The following is a 15,960-nucleotide window of genomic DNA, read 5'->3' as shown; positions in this document are numbered from 1 at the left end:
TTGTTACAACCATAGCTTAGTGTTTAGTAAATGGAAGAAACTTAGCTAAGTATAGGGATTATATTGCTATTTCTCCATCAGACTTGACCAGACTTTAGAGATTGCTGTACGTATAAACCAAACAAGATATTAAGTAAAGGTTTACCCCATTTCAGTGATCAAAATTTATTTCCTTTCGCACAAAGCAGTTTCCTCCCCAACATGGAATCATAAAGGAAGCCAGATTTAGAAACACATATAAATTAGCCAGCATCAATACAAAGCAAGACTGACACTGCAGGCATATTCATAGGCATTTACCTAAGAGAAATCAAGACTTACGTCCACACAGAGACTTACACTCCATTGTTCAGAGCAGATGCATTCATATTAAGCAGACTCAAAAATAACACAAATTTTCATCAATCTATGAATAGAGTTCATAAATAAACTTGGTATTTCTATACAATAGAATACTACTAAGCAACAAAGGGATGAACTATTGCTTTGCACAAAACATAGATAAATCTCAAAAGTATTTTGTCAAGTAAAAGAGGCCAGGCATAAAAACAAACTTTATGATTTTATTAATATGACAGTCTAGAAAAGGAAAGCCATAGTGACAGAAATCAGATCAATAGTTGTCATGGTTCAGAGGTGGAAAGGTAAGGTACTGAATGCAGTGGAGCATAAGGAAGCATTGGGAAATAAATGTAAATATTTTCTCTTAATGATTGCTGTCTCACTACTGTATGTATTTGTCAAACTTTATTAAATCATATGCTTAAAATTGCTGATTTTATTATACATAAAGTATATCAAAATAAAGCTGATGAAAGGAAAAAAAAATCAAGAAATAAAACAAACAAAAAAAAATGGGCATTTCAAGTGATTCTTTTCAATCAAGACCAAAAACATGATTTCCCACTTTCTAATGACCAGATTATTCTATCATGAGACAAGGTATCCAAAATACAGAATTACGCAGCATCAGATCTCGTTCCAGACCAGCCTCCAACAGCCTGGACATTATCCTCATTTTGCTGATGAGGAAACTAAAACTTGATGCGGTTTTATAGCTAGAAGGTAGAAGAGCTGGCCTTCCATTTCAGATCATCCCCTCCAAAACATGTGTCTCTTCTACTAAATTTTATCAGCGGGGAAAGAACAGGGAGATACAGGAGAAAATAAATGCTGGAGGAGTAACTGAGAAAATAATGTACTCAACCCCATACTCCTTCTGTGGTCTTAGCTACTTCACAAGTAGTAACCCTTTTGTATAGTTGGCAGTGAATGGTATTAGCAAAATCTTTTCTCCTCTTCTTCCTGGGCACAGAGCCAGACTGCCTTACCCATCATCCTTTGCAGTTAGATTGGTCATGCGATTGAGTTATAGCTAATAGAATATGAATAAAAGTGATGTGTGCCAATTATAACTATAAAATCTTTCCATTTGTTCCTTTATGAGTTTTTCTCCTTTCAACTTGGGGAAGAAGATGGTTCTAAAGTCAATACTGGGTGCTACAAATTGGAGATGTCAGAGCTGCCATAGTCTTGGTTCATGAATGACAAGGCAGGGATGAGATCACCACTGTAACACATGCATCCATGGATACATACTGCCACCACCTTCTTCTGCCAAGCTGTAAACAGTCTTTAATATGAACGGCAAATTTCTGTTATGTTGAACTAACAACAACTGTTTGTCACCCTAATCTTGACTATTCTAGTTAATGTAGAAGGCTAGTAGCAATGTAGAATTTAGCATCATAGTAAGCAAAATAGTCTACTCTAGTCTTCTAGTTAAACCATTACTAAATATCGGGTCATATTATTTCAATTCCAAAGTACAGATAATTTTGAATATACTGTCCATAGTGAAGGAGATAGTTTGTCCTAAAGCCTAGAGATAGCTTGACTTTGGTCCCATTCAGGTAAATCAGTAGCCCATGTACCCAGGACTGTCTTGCTAGCTTTGTGCAAAGAAAACGACTTCAAGGAAGTATAGAAGAGGCTTTTATTCTGGTAAAGACTTTTTCTTAAACTAAAGTTGTATCTCCACGGAGAAGGCAATGGCAACCCACTCCAGTACTCTTGCCTGGGAAATCCCGTGGAGGGAGGAGCCTGGTGTGCTACAGTCCATGGGGTCGTGAAGAGTCGGACACGACCGAGCGACTTCACTTTCACTTTTCACTTTCATGCACTGGAGAAGGAAATGGCAACCCACTCCAGTGTTCTTGCCTAGAGAATCCCAGGGACGGGAGCCTGGTGGGCTGCTGTCTATGGGGTCACACAGAGTCAGACACGACTGATGTGACTTAGCAGCAGCAGCATATCTCCAAGGAAACATGGTCAAATCAATGATTTCAAACTTGACCACTCCTAGTAATAATCCTCTTCCTAGGAAAGGGCATATCTAACACGAGGGGCTTGAACTGAAGATGAGCACTGACTTTTCCTGAAACAAGACTCACATCATCCAGATTCAATTTTTCTTTGCTTGGACAGTGTCCGGATGTATATTGCTATTACTGGTTTTCCTCCCTCTGCAATTTTCTGAGCTGCAATTGCCGACAACTTATTTTCCCTTGACATATTTTTTTTTTCTTCTTTACTTAGCTAATATCAATGAGTCAAGTCTTGTTCCGCCTTGGGAACAATTCGTTATCCTCTAGAAGGCTATATATATTTCTAAACTCATCCATTATATGTTGATTTTATCAGTCAAACATTCAGAGTTCTCTGGAGACACTCAGGAGTTACTCAGTCAATGATTCATTCCAACTCACTGATACATAGAGAAAAAAACAAAACCATCAACTTAGAAAACAAAAACCTTCTCTCATTAGGAATCTGTGTAACAGAAGCAATCAACAATTTGATTTGCTTATGTTTTGTTTTGTTAGATAATGTGTTATACAAGAAAGAACCAGTTAGATCTAGTTTTAAATACACAAAATCTACTGAGATGCACAACTTGCAGCAATTTGTTTCAACTCCCTCACCTATAAAATTAGAAAATCATTACTGTATGGTTTTGGTACATGTGTTAATGCAGATACTTACATTCACTTGTAAGGCACTTCTAGAAAGTTCTCAAGAATTAGATGAGATGTCTGATGAAATGACCTATTAAAATAACTTGCAAGCTCAAGGGCTTGATTGGTCAATTAACCCATACAAATATACCAAGTATGAGAGAAACTTGTGGAGTTTGTCTCGCCAGAATTTTCACATTGTGATGTAACACTACTGCCATGTAACTGTGTCTGAAGAGCCAATAAGTGAGGGCTAAGATGCATCGTGGCCTGGTTCAAGTTCATAATTTAAGCAAAATAGCTGCATTCTTATTTACTTTATTTAATATTGTAGTCTTTTAGTACTCCTCATAGGAAATTATAGGTTGTCTATGGAAGTGGAACCTTTGGAAATAATCATTAAATCTAACAAACATGAAGCTGAAATTTTAGTTAGCAGTAAAGAAACTGCTGATCAGAATATCTGACAATTAATGAGACTAAAGTACACAGAACATTTTCCAGTCCTGAAAATACATAGGTAGAGGCTGGATGATAATTTCTTAGTGTAAAAATATGTACATCTTGTTTAGAAAGTAGAACATTGACTTTTAGTAAGACTGGAACATACTAGTTGTATGACATTGTGAAAGCCACTTAATCAGTTTGAGCTTTAGGTTAATTATAAATGAGCCTCATTCATAATACTTCTCATGGAAGATTATCATAAGGAATAGAAATATCTGTAGGGTACTTAGGCAGTGCATGACTCAGTAGAGAGAGTAAAATAAAGTAGCAGTAGTTATTACTTTAAAAGAAATGTTTACACTGAGTTAGCTCATTCAGAAAATCACTACCTCTGGGATCCTCTTGTCTGAAATAAAAACATAAATAATATTTGTAGTATAAATATTAGGAGGAGTAGTAGTAATAATAGTAGTATCCTTTTAAAATCTAGATAGGTAACCCTGAGTATGAGGGAGGCAAACAAATAATCATTGAGTCAAGTGTGAAAATTAATAACCATCTTTCCTGCAAGTTTAATCTTCTTTTATAAAAAATCAGTTGTATCAAATATTAATTTGCCTAAAACAATGAGGACAACTTTATAGACTTTTCTCACTCCAAGGAATACATTCTGCTCTAATAATCATGGGCAAGTTAAGTGAATATTCATCATCTGCTGAAAAAGTCTTCATTTAATAATCATATCAGAGTTCTCTTATGACTCATATAATGTCCTCCTTTTACTTTCAATTCTTTGTAAATATATATAATAGCCAACTCAGGCTCCTCCCTGACCCAAATTAGCTATTCTGCTGTTCTAGACTTCAGCAGTTTATTCATTATTATTATTATTATTTACTATTTTTTTTCCTCAGTATTTGCAGCTTCTTTAATGCTTATCTCCTGTTTATCAGAATCATTGCTTGCTTATATGAGAGACAGTTTTAATATTCTCCATGAGGGCTCCTTGAAGACTTTGTAGATGTTATCATGAATACATGAATAGCAGTCTGTTTTATGGCCTATAACATCTAATGTATACTCTATTCCCCAAAGTTTTAAAAAGTGAATACTATAATAATGAGAGTAATGGGAAAAAACAACTTATTTGTGTTAAGTGTCTCAATACTTTGACCTTATTGTATTAATTAAGAAACCAACTTACCATATGAGTGTTATGAAAAGAAATTTGCAGCAATCTTTCCCAGGCTTCAGAGACCTCTTTCAATGAAGGACTGTTCTGATCCTAACTGACCCATAGTCATCTTTGCCATTCTCATCCCATAAGTAATAAATAATCTTAAAAGACCCCAAGAGCTATATGAAAAATACAAAGAAAAAAAATCCCTTTAGTTTAAGAAATTATTTTGAATACTATGAAATATGAAATATTCTCAAATGATGAATTTATATCTTTGAATTAAAAAAAAAAGTAGTAGGAGGAAGCAGAGGAAAATTCTCCAGAGAGTAAAGTTTAAGACTAGACTTGAATTATCTCCCCTTTTTTATTTTTTCCAAAGGAAAGGCTCCAAATATGACTTCCTCAAGGCTTGTGGATCCATTCATTACTGGAAACCTCAGGTGTGAAGAGTCAATATTCCCTTAGGCAAGTAATGAATACAGAACAGAAAGCCGTAGACACTTGCTATTGTCACTCTATATTGACTGTTCCTTTAAACAAACTTAGGTTGTAGAGCTTTTCGGCCCCATTACCTAAAGTAAAACAAAATGACAGTCTACCTGTGAAGGAGTTTATCATCCATTCACGAATTCTGTCATCACACATTTATTGAGAATCAACTGTATAACAGGCATTATAGGCTATGGAGATAAAGAGATGCAGAAAGTATAGTCCCTGCTTTTAAGAGTACTGTATTTTTCTCAAAGTCTTTTAAAGAAACTAAACAACAAATATGGGGTAAGCTATAGTATGTTGTCAAAAACACAACAGTGAGGCAATAAAAGAAGAGGCTAAGCGTATATGTAGATCTAGTCATGAGAAATTTATATCAGAGTCAATTAGGTTTCTGTATGGTTCAATTTTCCAATGCTTTTGACATAATATTTTTAAAAGAGATTAAATCTACAACATTTCCCCATCTACTGGACAAAGGAAACCTACTTTATTTTGAGTTTACTTTTGTTTTTTGTAGAGCAATGACAATTACTTCATGAGGCAGATAAACTACAGATGATAAGAAGAAGCCAATTAATGATTATAAACTGGCATAGTTTGTGAACAGATTTAACTTAAGAAAAGTTTACATCAGTATCAGAATAGCTGTATGAAGAAAGATAAGTGTGGGTTGGAGAAAAGTTGAAAAATCTTTACATTAGTCCAGATAAAGAGCAAGGAAATCCTACACTAAGGTAGTGGTGGTTGGAAGAAAGTATAATCCGTAAAGAGCTTGTTAATTTCCACAATGTCTGGTTGAGTTATAAACTATGGGAGGACCAGATGGAAAATTGGGGTAGGGGGGAATGTGTGCATTTAGACACACTGGATTTGAGGAACCTTGGGTATGAATGTCTAGTAGGTTATCCTGGCACTGTGTCCCTGGACTTTTCCATGTGTAGACAGAAGTAAAAACTACAGCAATAGATGATATTTATCAGAGCTATAAAGGCAAGAGCCCAAGTTATTTTATGATTTTGCAGCAAGCAGATTGTGATTAAAGGTCTACCTTGTTACATGTTGGGCATGCATGACATACATAGTGTCTCCAGCTGGTCCTTGATACACGTACTTTAACAAACTCACCTACCTGTCTTTCCAAAGAGGAAAAAGAGGAATTAACTCTTTTTCCTTTGGAAAAAGAGTTAATGTGTCACCTAACTACTCACTCAAAAAAAAAAAAAAAAAAGAAACTTTGATGGAAAAATTCTTTTATAAGGTTTAAAACATTTTATCTCTAAAGATTCAGACTCCACTAAAGCGTTTCTTATGAGACCATCTTAGAAATAACTTAACAATCTATAAAATTTAGGAAAGAAACAAAAATAAGAAAAGCAAGTCTATTGGCCAAGGCTCCTTAGAGGCTTATTTTTTCAGTGACCTGTAAAACCTGTTTGGAAACGTCATATTTTGTTGTGAATTCAGATTTCAAAAAACTGTTTTATGTTAACTATATATAAGTGTTTTTTTCCTTAATCTTTCACCTGGAGAGTGAGTTAAGTAAAACTGGGCATCAAAGAGTAACAGGAGTGTTTTAGTTTAGCTTCCTTACTCTCATTTTTTCAGTGACTACATCCTTCTGCAATGTACTGTGGTGAGGGAAGAAGGAGGAGGATAGGGTGTATGTCACAGAAGCAGGCAGGATGTGTAGACAAAAGAGCTTTCCAAGACTTCAGTATCTTTTTGCAGTGGTGAAATTAGGTCCATTTCTCTTCTGGTTTTGCCACTGACTCTCTCCATGACCTTGGTAACCTTACTTCATTTCTCTAAATCTCAATGCCCTTATATGTAAAATTAAGGATTAGGCTAAAAATCTCCTTTCAGCTTTATGCTACATAATTTTAATTTAGAATATTTTACTTGAGGCTTGTACAAATATCTCAGAAAGTTGGTTTACACAAGAATCTGATAAAAGGAATATAATGAATACTAAGGAGGTAAAAAAAAACTTTCTTATTTCTAACATTTTTCAATCAAAACACAGAGGTTTTCCCTACTTGAAACTATGGATCACATGTCTTTTTTCATAATAGTAATACTATTAATCCAAAGTGGTAGTGACATTCAAAGTATTCATCCCATATGTATTTATCCTTAAATGCCAATTAGCATATTTCTGATTGTAAGTATTGAATGATATCTTTCTATCTTTCTACATCCAAAGGATAGAGATCTTTATTTCCAAGTCCCTACTTATTTTTTCACCTCTGTCATTAATTCTAATTCTAGTTAAATTAAAGCAAACTGACTTATTGTCAATTCCTAATTCTTACTGTCAGATTCTTACTTCCTGTCTTGAGATTGCCTTGGTTTAGCTTTTGGTAACATTGGAAACCACACTGTGGCCTTAGAAAGTACTACAGACTCCTCCAAGATTTTCTTTTCTTCTTTTCTGTTTTCTGTTGAGTGCACGCTTATTATTTATGGCAGAATGGAAGGCTCACAGTGAGATTCTTGATAGTATTGTATCAATATATAAGGGCAGTTGAAAATTTGAATTTTCTTAAAATCCTTTGGAGTTATATCTGTCACATCGAAGGAGAATTACTTGAGAAGACTTGATAGTAGCTATAAATAAGCAACAACATTCAATCCCCTTCTAAGAATTTTACTTCAAAACTTCCAAGCAATATTTGTTCTGCTTTTAATACAACAAAATAACAACTGAGTCAAGAGAGCAGACAGAATAGGAATAGGGAGTGGAAGGAAAGAAGAAAGAGAAGTATCTTGTAAGTTCTGATTGGCATTATAACCAGCAAAACAGGTAAAACTTGGAGAATTGTGGGAGTAGATTTTGAAAGAAATGACCATTCTCTTTTCCAAGAACCCTGGCCAACTGGGTAATAAATGAATCACAGCTAGTGGCTGGAAGGAATGTTCTCATATATATTTTACTGAGAGAGTTCTGACTATCTGAGAGAGCATATATTATTGAAAATATTATTTTTATTAAGTCTGCAGCCCCTATACATATACTTCAAAGCTAAGAGGAAGCAAAAAGAAGTCAGTCTTAATCCTGGAAAAAGACAGACAAAATAAAGAAACAAATTAAGCTAGAAAAAATAATACCTGTCTCTCAGATCACAGTACTTTCCTGTTTTTCAAATGCAGTTTTACTTGTTGTTAATGGAATTTATTTATACTCTCTGGTCTGCAAATACTTCTTTCACACTGGCTGAATTTCTCAGTGGTGCTGAACTGCATCAAATATTTAGTATGAATTCATCCACTACTTAAGTATCCTCTAGCAACAGGTTTTCTGGATGTATTAATGAATGTTGTATACCCGGTGGAGATTTTGTAAGAAATTCTTATTCTGAATTTCTATTCTATTTTGATACCTAGTGCTCTGTGATTATTTATCTCCTTTCCTTTAGTTGACTGTGAGTTGTTTGAGGATGCCACCCCTTTTTTTTCTAGCTGTTCATTTGTCTCCAAGGTTAACCACAGTACCTGGCTGGCACTAGAAAGGATTCACCGTCAGTCTTATGTGTGCAATAAAAGAATATAGTATCCAACAGCTATATTTCTAACCTTTCCTGTCATAAGTAGAAAAAAAAAATATTTCCTTGGTATTTGTGACAAAAAATCTATAAGATTTTCCCCAGGAGGGTGAAGGAAATCAGAAACGAAAACATACTGAGTACTTACTATCTGTTAGATTGCACCAGGGGGTTATCAAATAAATAGTGTTTTAAAATCCTCACAGCAATATTGATAGAAAGGTATTATCACCATATTTTATAAGTGAGAAAAAATAAGGGCTCAGAAAGATGGGTTAACTCACTGTTGGTCTCTTAAGTTTATAAATGTAGAATCAAGATATGAATCAAATATTCTTTTCAGACTGTGCTGAAACAGTTATAGACGTACTGTAGAGTGAGTGAGTGAGTGAGTATGTGTGTGTGTGGAGAGAGAGAGAAAGAGGAAGTACAGCTATCCTTTGTGAAGGTCCTTTACTTAGTTCTGCCCCCCTGGGAGCCAGCCACCCAGTACATCCCATTAACGACCCCGATCCGTTGGGCTAGGGAGAAATGAGGCCATCGTCATATCTTTCTGCATAGTCTTTGGAGTAACCTATCTCTGCTCAACATCTGTAATACCAGGGAGAAAACAATCAGATAGTGCATAGCAGCAGAGTCATTCCTATAAAAATGTCTTTCCTCCCTATCAGACTCTGAGCTTCTCAGCATCAGAATCATGGCTGACCTTGAGTGAAGTAATCTTCCATCTCTCGTTTCTTCTCCATTTTCATAGACACATTATTCCTTTTAATTAGGTTCCTAACTGTCCTCTGACCGCCCTTCCATCCCCTTCACCCCAGTATAGATCTGATCATAGCAATATTTTGCTTAAAACCTTCACAACTCTCCATAGGCAGCAAGACAAAATCCAGCTCACCTAAGACAGCATTTAGGATGCTGTCTCATCTGGGTAATATAGGATAGCACCTGGATAGCATTTAGGATGTTCTCGATCTTGCTGTGTCTTCCTCTGTTGTCACATATGCTACTTCCTACCACACCTGCTCTGAACTGCAAGCACAGAGTGTCCCTCACTCAAAACACTCAGCTCTCTTTATTGATGAGGTTAATTCAATTGGAATATGTAAATTTCTTCTTCAAATTAGAAAAAAAAATGCCTACTTGTACCTCAGGTGAAAGTGTTAGTCACTTATTCTTGTCCTACTCTTTGCAACCCCATGGACTGTAGCCCACCAGGCTCCTCTGTCTATGGGATTCTCCAGGCCAGAACACTGGAGTGGGTTACCATTCCCTCCTCCAGGGGATCATCCTGACTCAGGGATTGAACCTGGGTCTCCTGCATGGCAGGCAGATGCTTTACCACCTGAGCCACTAGGGAAGACTCAAAATCCATCTTAAATAGCACCTGCTCCATGATGCCCTTCTCGTTGTTCAGTCACTTAGTCTTGTCTTACTTTTTGCAACACCATCAACTGCAGCACACTAGGCTTTCCCGACTTTCACTATTTCCCAGAGTTTGCTCAAAACTCATGTCCATTGAGTCAGTGATGCCATCCAACCACCTCATCCTCTATTGTCCCCTTTTCTTCCTGCCTCCAATCTTTCCCAGCATAAGGGTCTTTTCCAAAGAGTCAGCTCTTTGCACCATATGGCCAAAGTATTGGAGCTTCAAGTTCAACATCAGTCCTTCCAGTGAATATTCAGGGTTGATTTCCTTGAGGATTGACTAGTTTGATCTCCTTGCTGTTCAAAGGAATCAAGAGTTTTGTCTAGCACCACAGTTCCAAAGCATCAATTCTTCATTGTTCAGCCTTCTTTATGGTCCAACTCTCACATTCATACATGATTATTGGAAAACCATAGCTTTGACTATACAAACTTTTGTTGGTAAAGTGATGTCTCTGCTTTTTAATATGCTATCTAGATTTGTCATAGCTTTTCTTCCAAGGAGCAAGTGTGTTTTAATTTCATAGTTGCAGTCACCATCCCCAGTGACTTTGGACCCCAAGATAAAATCTGTCACTGTTTCCATTTTTCCCCCATCTATTTGCCATGAAGTCATGAAACTGGATGCCATAATCTTAATTTTTGAATACTGAGTTTTAAGCCAGCTTTTTCAGTCTCCTCTTTCACCTTCCTCAAGAGGATCTTTATTTCCTCTTTGCTTTCTGCCTTTAGTGGTGTCATCTGCATATCTAAGGTTATTGATATTTCTCCTGGCAATCTTGATTTCAGCTTGTGCTTCATCCAGCTTGGCATTTCACATGATTTACTCTGCATATAAGTTAAATAAGCAGAGTGACAATATAGAGCCTTGTCATACTCCTTTCCCAATTTTGAACCAGTTCATTGTTCTATGTTTGACTCTATTTCTTCTTGACCTGCATACAGGTTTCTCAGGAGGCAGGTAAGATGGTCTGGTATTCCCATATCTTTAAGAATTTTCCACAGTTCGTTGTTATCCACACAGTCAAAGGCTTTGGCATAGTCAATGAAGCAGAAGTAGATGTTTTTCTGGAATTCTTTTGCTTTTTCTATGATCAAACAGATGTTGGCCATTTGATCTCTGATTCCTCTACCTTTTCTAAATCCAGCTTTTATATATGTAAGTTCTCAGTTCACATGCTGTTGAAGCCTAGCTTGAAGGATTTTGAACATTACTTTGATAACATGTAAAATGATCACAGTTGTACCCTAATACTCATATAAAGTGTTTCCTCAGATCACCTTTGTTCATTGTTGAAATTCACTGAGAATATTTCCTTGGCTGTCCCTTTTACTACATGATATCCTGATTTGAAGTTTGAGAATTTTTTTTGTGCTTAGTAATTTTTTTTTCATAAAGGAAATGACTGGCTAGGTTCTAGATCTGATTAAGAAATGGCCAGTTGTCACCATTACAGTCCCTTTGTCCTTAGGCATGACTAATCTTTATGTAAATGTTTTCCTTGGTTCTTAAAGAAAAACAAGAAAATATGTATGGAAAATTATAATTTCATTCCTAATGCTAGAAAAAAATTAAATTTTTTATATTTATTTCTTACTGCATGTCTGCAGGAAGAAGGATGTAGCAGAATCGAGGAGGGAAACATTAATATTAGGAAAAATAGAAGAGAGTTTACAGTGGAGTAGATTTCCAGTTCTGACATCACCATTTAGTGCTTTTGATTCTTTGTAGAGTACTTCACAATAATGAAAGATATATATCTGTAATGATCAACATTTACAAAAGTTATTGTGTTCAAAAGGGGTTAGTAGCGCAGTAGCCTCAAAATTTGCCCAATAAATGTCTACCTTTCCTCTCAGTCACCTCTTCATTCTCTCTCTCCATGTCCCTGTGATTTAGTTGTCTTCTCCTTCTTTAAGACACAGCTTGAGGAACACCTTCTTCAAAAAGCCTTTCTAAACTAGACAAATATGGATAGTGTGCATGTTTGTGTGTGTTAGGGAAAGAAGGGTTTCCTCTCTATTCCCAAAGATGTGTTTTTTTCTATAATACCATTTTGTACAGTCCTAATAGCATATCATTCATTTTATCGCAGATCTATCTATCTTCTTTATGGGGTAGGGGGTGTATTCTAATTTCCTTCTCCAGGGGATGTTCTCAACCCAGGATTCGAACCCAGTTCTCCTACATTGCAGGCAGATTCTTTACTGTCTTAACCACCAGGAGAAGCCCATATTCTAAATATGTAGCAAAACACTTAGTTAAAGTTAACAATTTAATTAATATATGCCACAAAATTGAAATCTAAGACCCCACAATGCATTTTTACCTTTAAAGAGACATTTACAGACTATGTTAAACTCAACCACTTTTGGTATCCTGTCCTTCCCACAGTGTCCCCTGAAGTACTCAGCAAAGTTTTATATATAGTGGCCACCAGGCAATGTTTACTGATGGAAAGAAATCTAAGGAGCTGTTGTGAAATTAGTATATGTTTAAAACTACCAAACAGATTTCATTCAATTCAGTTCAGTCCCTCAGTCATGTCCTACTCTTTGTGACCCCATGGACTAGAGCATGCCAGGCTTCTCTGTCCATCACCAACTCCCAGAACTTGCTCAAACTCATGTCCATCAAGAGATGCCATCCAACCATCTCATCCTCTGTCATCCCCTTCTCCTCCTGCTTTCAATCTTTCCCAGCATCGGGGTCTTTTCCAATGAGTCAGCTCTTTGCATCAGATGGCCAAAGTATTGGAGCTTCAGCTTCCACATTGGTTCTTCCAGTGAATATCCAGGACTGATTTTCTTTAGAACTGGTTTGATTTCCTTGCAGTCTAAAGGGCTCTCAAGAGTCTTCTTCAACACCACAGTTCAAAAGCATTAGTTTTTCAGCACTCAGCTTTCTTTATGGTCTAACACTCACATCCATACATGACTACTGGAAAAATCATAGCTTTAACTAGACAGACCTTTCTTAGCAAAGTAATGTCTCTGCTTTTAATATGCTGTCTAGGGTCGGTCGCAGCTTTTCTCCCAAGGAGCAAGAATCTTTTAATTTCATGGCTGTACTCACCATCTGCAGTGATTTTGGAGCCCAAGAAAAGAAAGTACCTCACTGTTTCCATTGTTTCCCTGTTTATTTGCCATGAAATGATGGGACCAGATGCCATGATCATAGATTTTGAATGTTATTTTCAACCAGCATTTTCACTCTCCTCTTTCACTTTCATCAAAAGGCTCTTTAGTTCGTCTTTGCTTTCTGCCATAAGGGTGGTATCATCTCCATGTCTGAGGTTATTGATATTTCTCCCTGCAATCTTGATTCCAGCTTGTGCCCCATCCAGCCTGGCATTTTGCATTATGTACCCTGCATATAAGTTAAATAAGCAAGGTACAATATACAGCCTTGACATACTCCTTTCCCAATTTGGAACCAGTCTGTTGTTCCAAGTCCTATTCTAACTGTTTATTCTTGAGCTGTATACAGATTTCTCAGGAGGCAGGTAAGGTGGTTTGGTATTCCCATTTCTTTGAGAGTTTCCCACAGTTTGTTGTGACCCACACAGTCAAAGGCTTTAGTGTAGTCAATGAAGCAGATGTTTTTCTGGAACTCTCTTGCTTTTTCTATGATCAAATGGTTGTTGGCAATTTGATCTCTCATTCCTCTGCTTTTCTAAATCCTGCTTGAACATCTGCAAGGTCTGGGTTCATGTACTGTTAAAGCCTCACTTGGAGAAATTTTAGTACTACTTTGCTACCATGTGAGATGAGTGCAATTGTGTGGTAGCTTGAACATTCTTTGGCATTGCCTTACTTTGGGATTGGAATGAAAACTGACTTTTTCCAGTCCTGTGGCCTCTGCTGATCTTTCCAAATTTGCTGGCATATTGAGTGCAGCACTTCAGCAGCAGCATCTTTTAGAATTTGAAATAGCTCAACTGGAATTCCATCACCTCCACTAGCTTTGTTTGTAGTGATGCTTCCTAAGGCTCACTCGACTTCACACTCCAGGATGTCTGGCTCTAGGTGAGTGATCCCACCATTGTGTTCAGGGTCATGAAGATCTTTTTTGTACAGTCCTGCTGTGTATTCTTGCCACCTCTTCTTAATGTCTTCTGCTTCTGTTAGGTCTGTACTATTTCTGTCCTTTATTGTGCCCATCTTTGCATGAAGTGTTCCCTTGTTCTCCCTAATTTTTCTTGAAGAGATCTGTAATCTTTCCCATTCTATTGTTTTCCTCTTTTTCTTTGCATTTAGTCACTTAGGAAGTATTTCTAATCTCTCCTTGCTATTCTTTGGAACTCTGAATTCAGATATTGTTCCTTTTCTCCTTTGCCTTTCACTTCTCTTCTTTTCTCAGCTATTTGTATGGCCTCCTCAGACAACCATTTTGCCATTTTGCATTTCTTCTTCTTGGGGGTGGTCTTGATCACTGCCTCCTGTACAATGTCACAAACCTCTGTTCATAGTCTTCAGGCTATGTATCAGATCTAATCCCTTGAATCTATTTGTCACTTTCAATGTATAAATGTAAGGGTTTTGATTTAGGTCATACCCGAATGGTCTAGTGGTTTTCCCTACTTTCTGCAATTTAAGCCTGAATTTTGCAGTAAACACTTCATGATCTGAGCCAGTCAGCTCCTGGTCTTGTTTTTGCTGACTGTGTAGAGCTTCTCTGTTTATGGCTGCAAAGAATATAATCAGTCTGATTTCAGTATTGACCATCTGGTGATGTCCATGTGTAGAATCGTCTTTTGTCTAGTTGGAAGAGGGTGTTTGCTATGACCAGTGCATTCCCTTGGCAAAACTCTATTAGTCTTTGCCCTATTTCATTTTGTACTCCAAGGTCAAATTTGCTTGTTACTCCAGGTATCTCTTGACTTCCTACTTTTGCATTCCAATCCCCTATGACGAAAAAGATATCTTTCTTTGATGTTACTTCCAGAAGGTCTTGTTTGTCTTCATAGAACCATTCAATTTTCTCAAGCTTCTTTGGTCCATGAATCAAGGTAAATTGGAAATGGTAAAACAGGAGGTGGCAAGAGTAACATTGACATTTTAGGAATCAGTGAACTAAAATGGACCAGAATGGGCAAATTTAATTCAGATGACCATTATATATACTACTGTGGGCAAGAATCCCTTAGAAGAAATGGAGTAGCCCTAATAGTCAACAAAAGTGCAGTTCTTGAGTGCAATCTCAAAAATGACAGAATGATCTCTATTGCTTTCCAAGGCAAACATATTTCATTATTAATCATTTTATGCCATGTCTCTGAATGATTTTCCATTTTACAAATAGTATAGAAGACTCCAAAAGGTTTAATTTTTTCATCAAAAGGATTGTGAGGAAACAAGAATTTAAAAATTTGTAATTATCCTTCCACCCCCACAACACACAATTCAACACAACGAGCATTCATTGCACTAACAAGAGGCAATTGTCATCATCCATAATCAAGTATGATTTTAAAGTATTATTGGATCTTAACCTAAATAACAAAAGTAAACAACTTATTGATATGGTAATTTTTTCTCCAAAAATTACCTGCCGCTGTATTGCTTTATCGTGACTAGCATGCCATTTCCTCATATAAATAGTATTATGTAATGGCCCTCTAATGTCACAATTATTCACATTTGTATCCTTTTTAGTTGTCAGCAGAGGGCTTTCATTTGTATTCAATGTTTGGAGGGAGGTGAGCGATTTCTGCTGCTCGATTTCATGGATGAGAAAAACGAAACTGAGGTATTTATTTCAAGAAAATCACTATTAATTTAAAAGGCAAAGTCAGCTGGAAATCTATCTTTAGATTATCTTGCTGAGGTCATAATCTGTTTTGCTAAT

The 15,960-nt window shown here is 36.5% G+C and overlaps 1 long non-coding RNA gene across 1 annotated transcript in view; it reads left to right on the top strand.

The window, feature by feature from the left end:
- LOC145524754 (uncharacterized) overlaps window positions 1–15,960 on the top strand; it is a 464,757-nt gene that overhangs the window by 446,149 nt on the left and 2,648 nt on the right. Inside the window, exon 7 of the long non-coding RNA XR_014067803.1 lies at window positions 15,768–15,861. This is a non-coding gene — a long non-coding RNA (uncharacterized LOC145524754). The remainder of the gene's footprint in view (window positions 1–15,767; window positions 15,862–15,960) is intronic.

Source organism: Giraffa tippelskirchi, chromosome 10 (genome assembly GCF_054371585.1).
Source record: "Giraffa tippelskirchi isolate mGirTip1 chromosome 10, T2T-mGirTip1v1.2.pri, whole genome shotgun sequence".
In the NCBI taxonomy this organism is placed as follows: domain Eukaryota; kingdom Metazoa; phylum Chordata; class Mammalia; order Artiodactyla; family Giraffidae; genus Giraffa; species Giraffa tippelskirchi.
The sequence above is the reverse complement of the archived record's forward strand: the minus strand, read 5'-3'. Positions and strand labels throughout refer to the sequence as shown.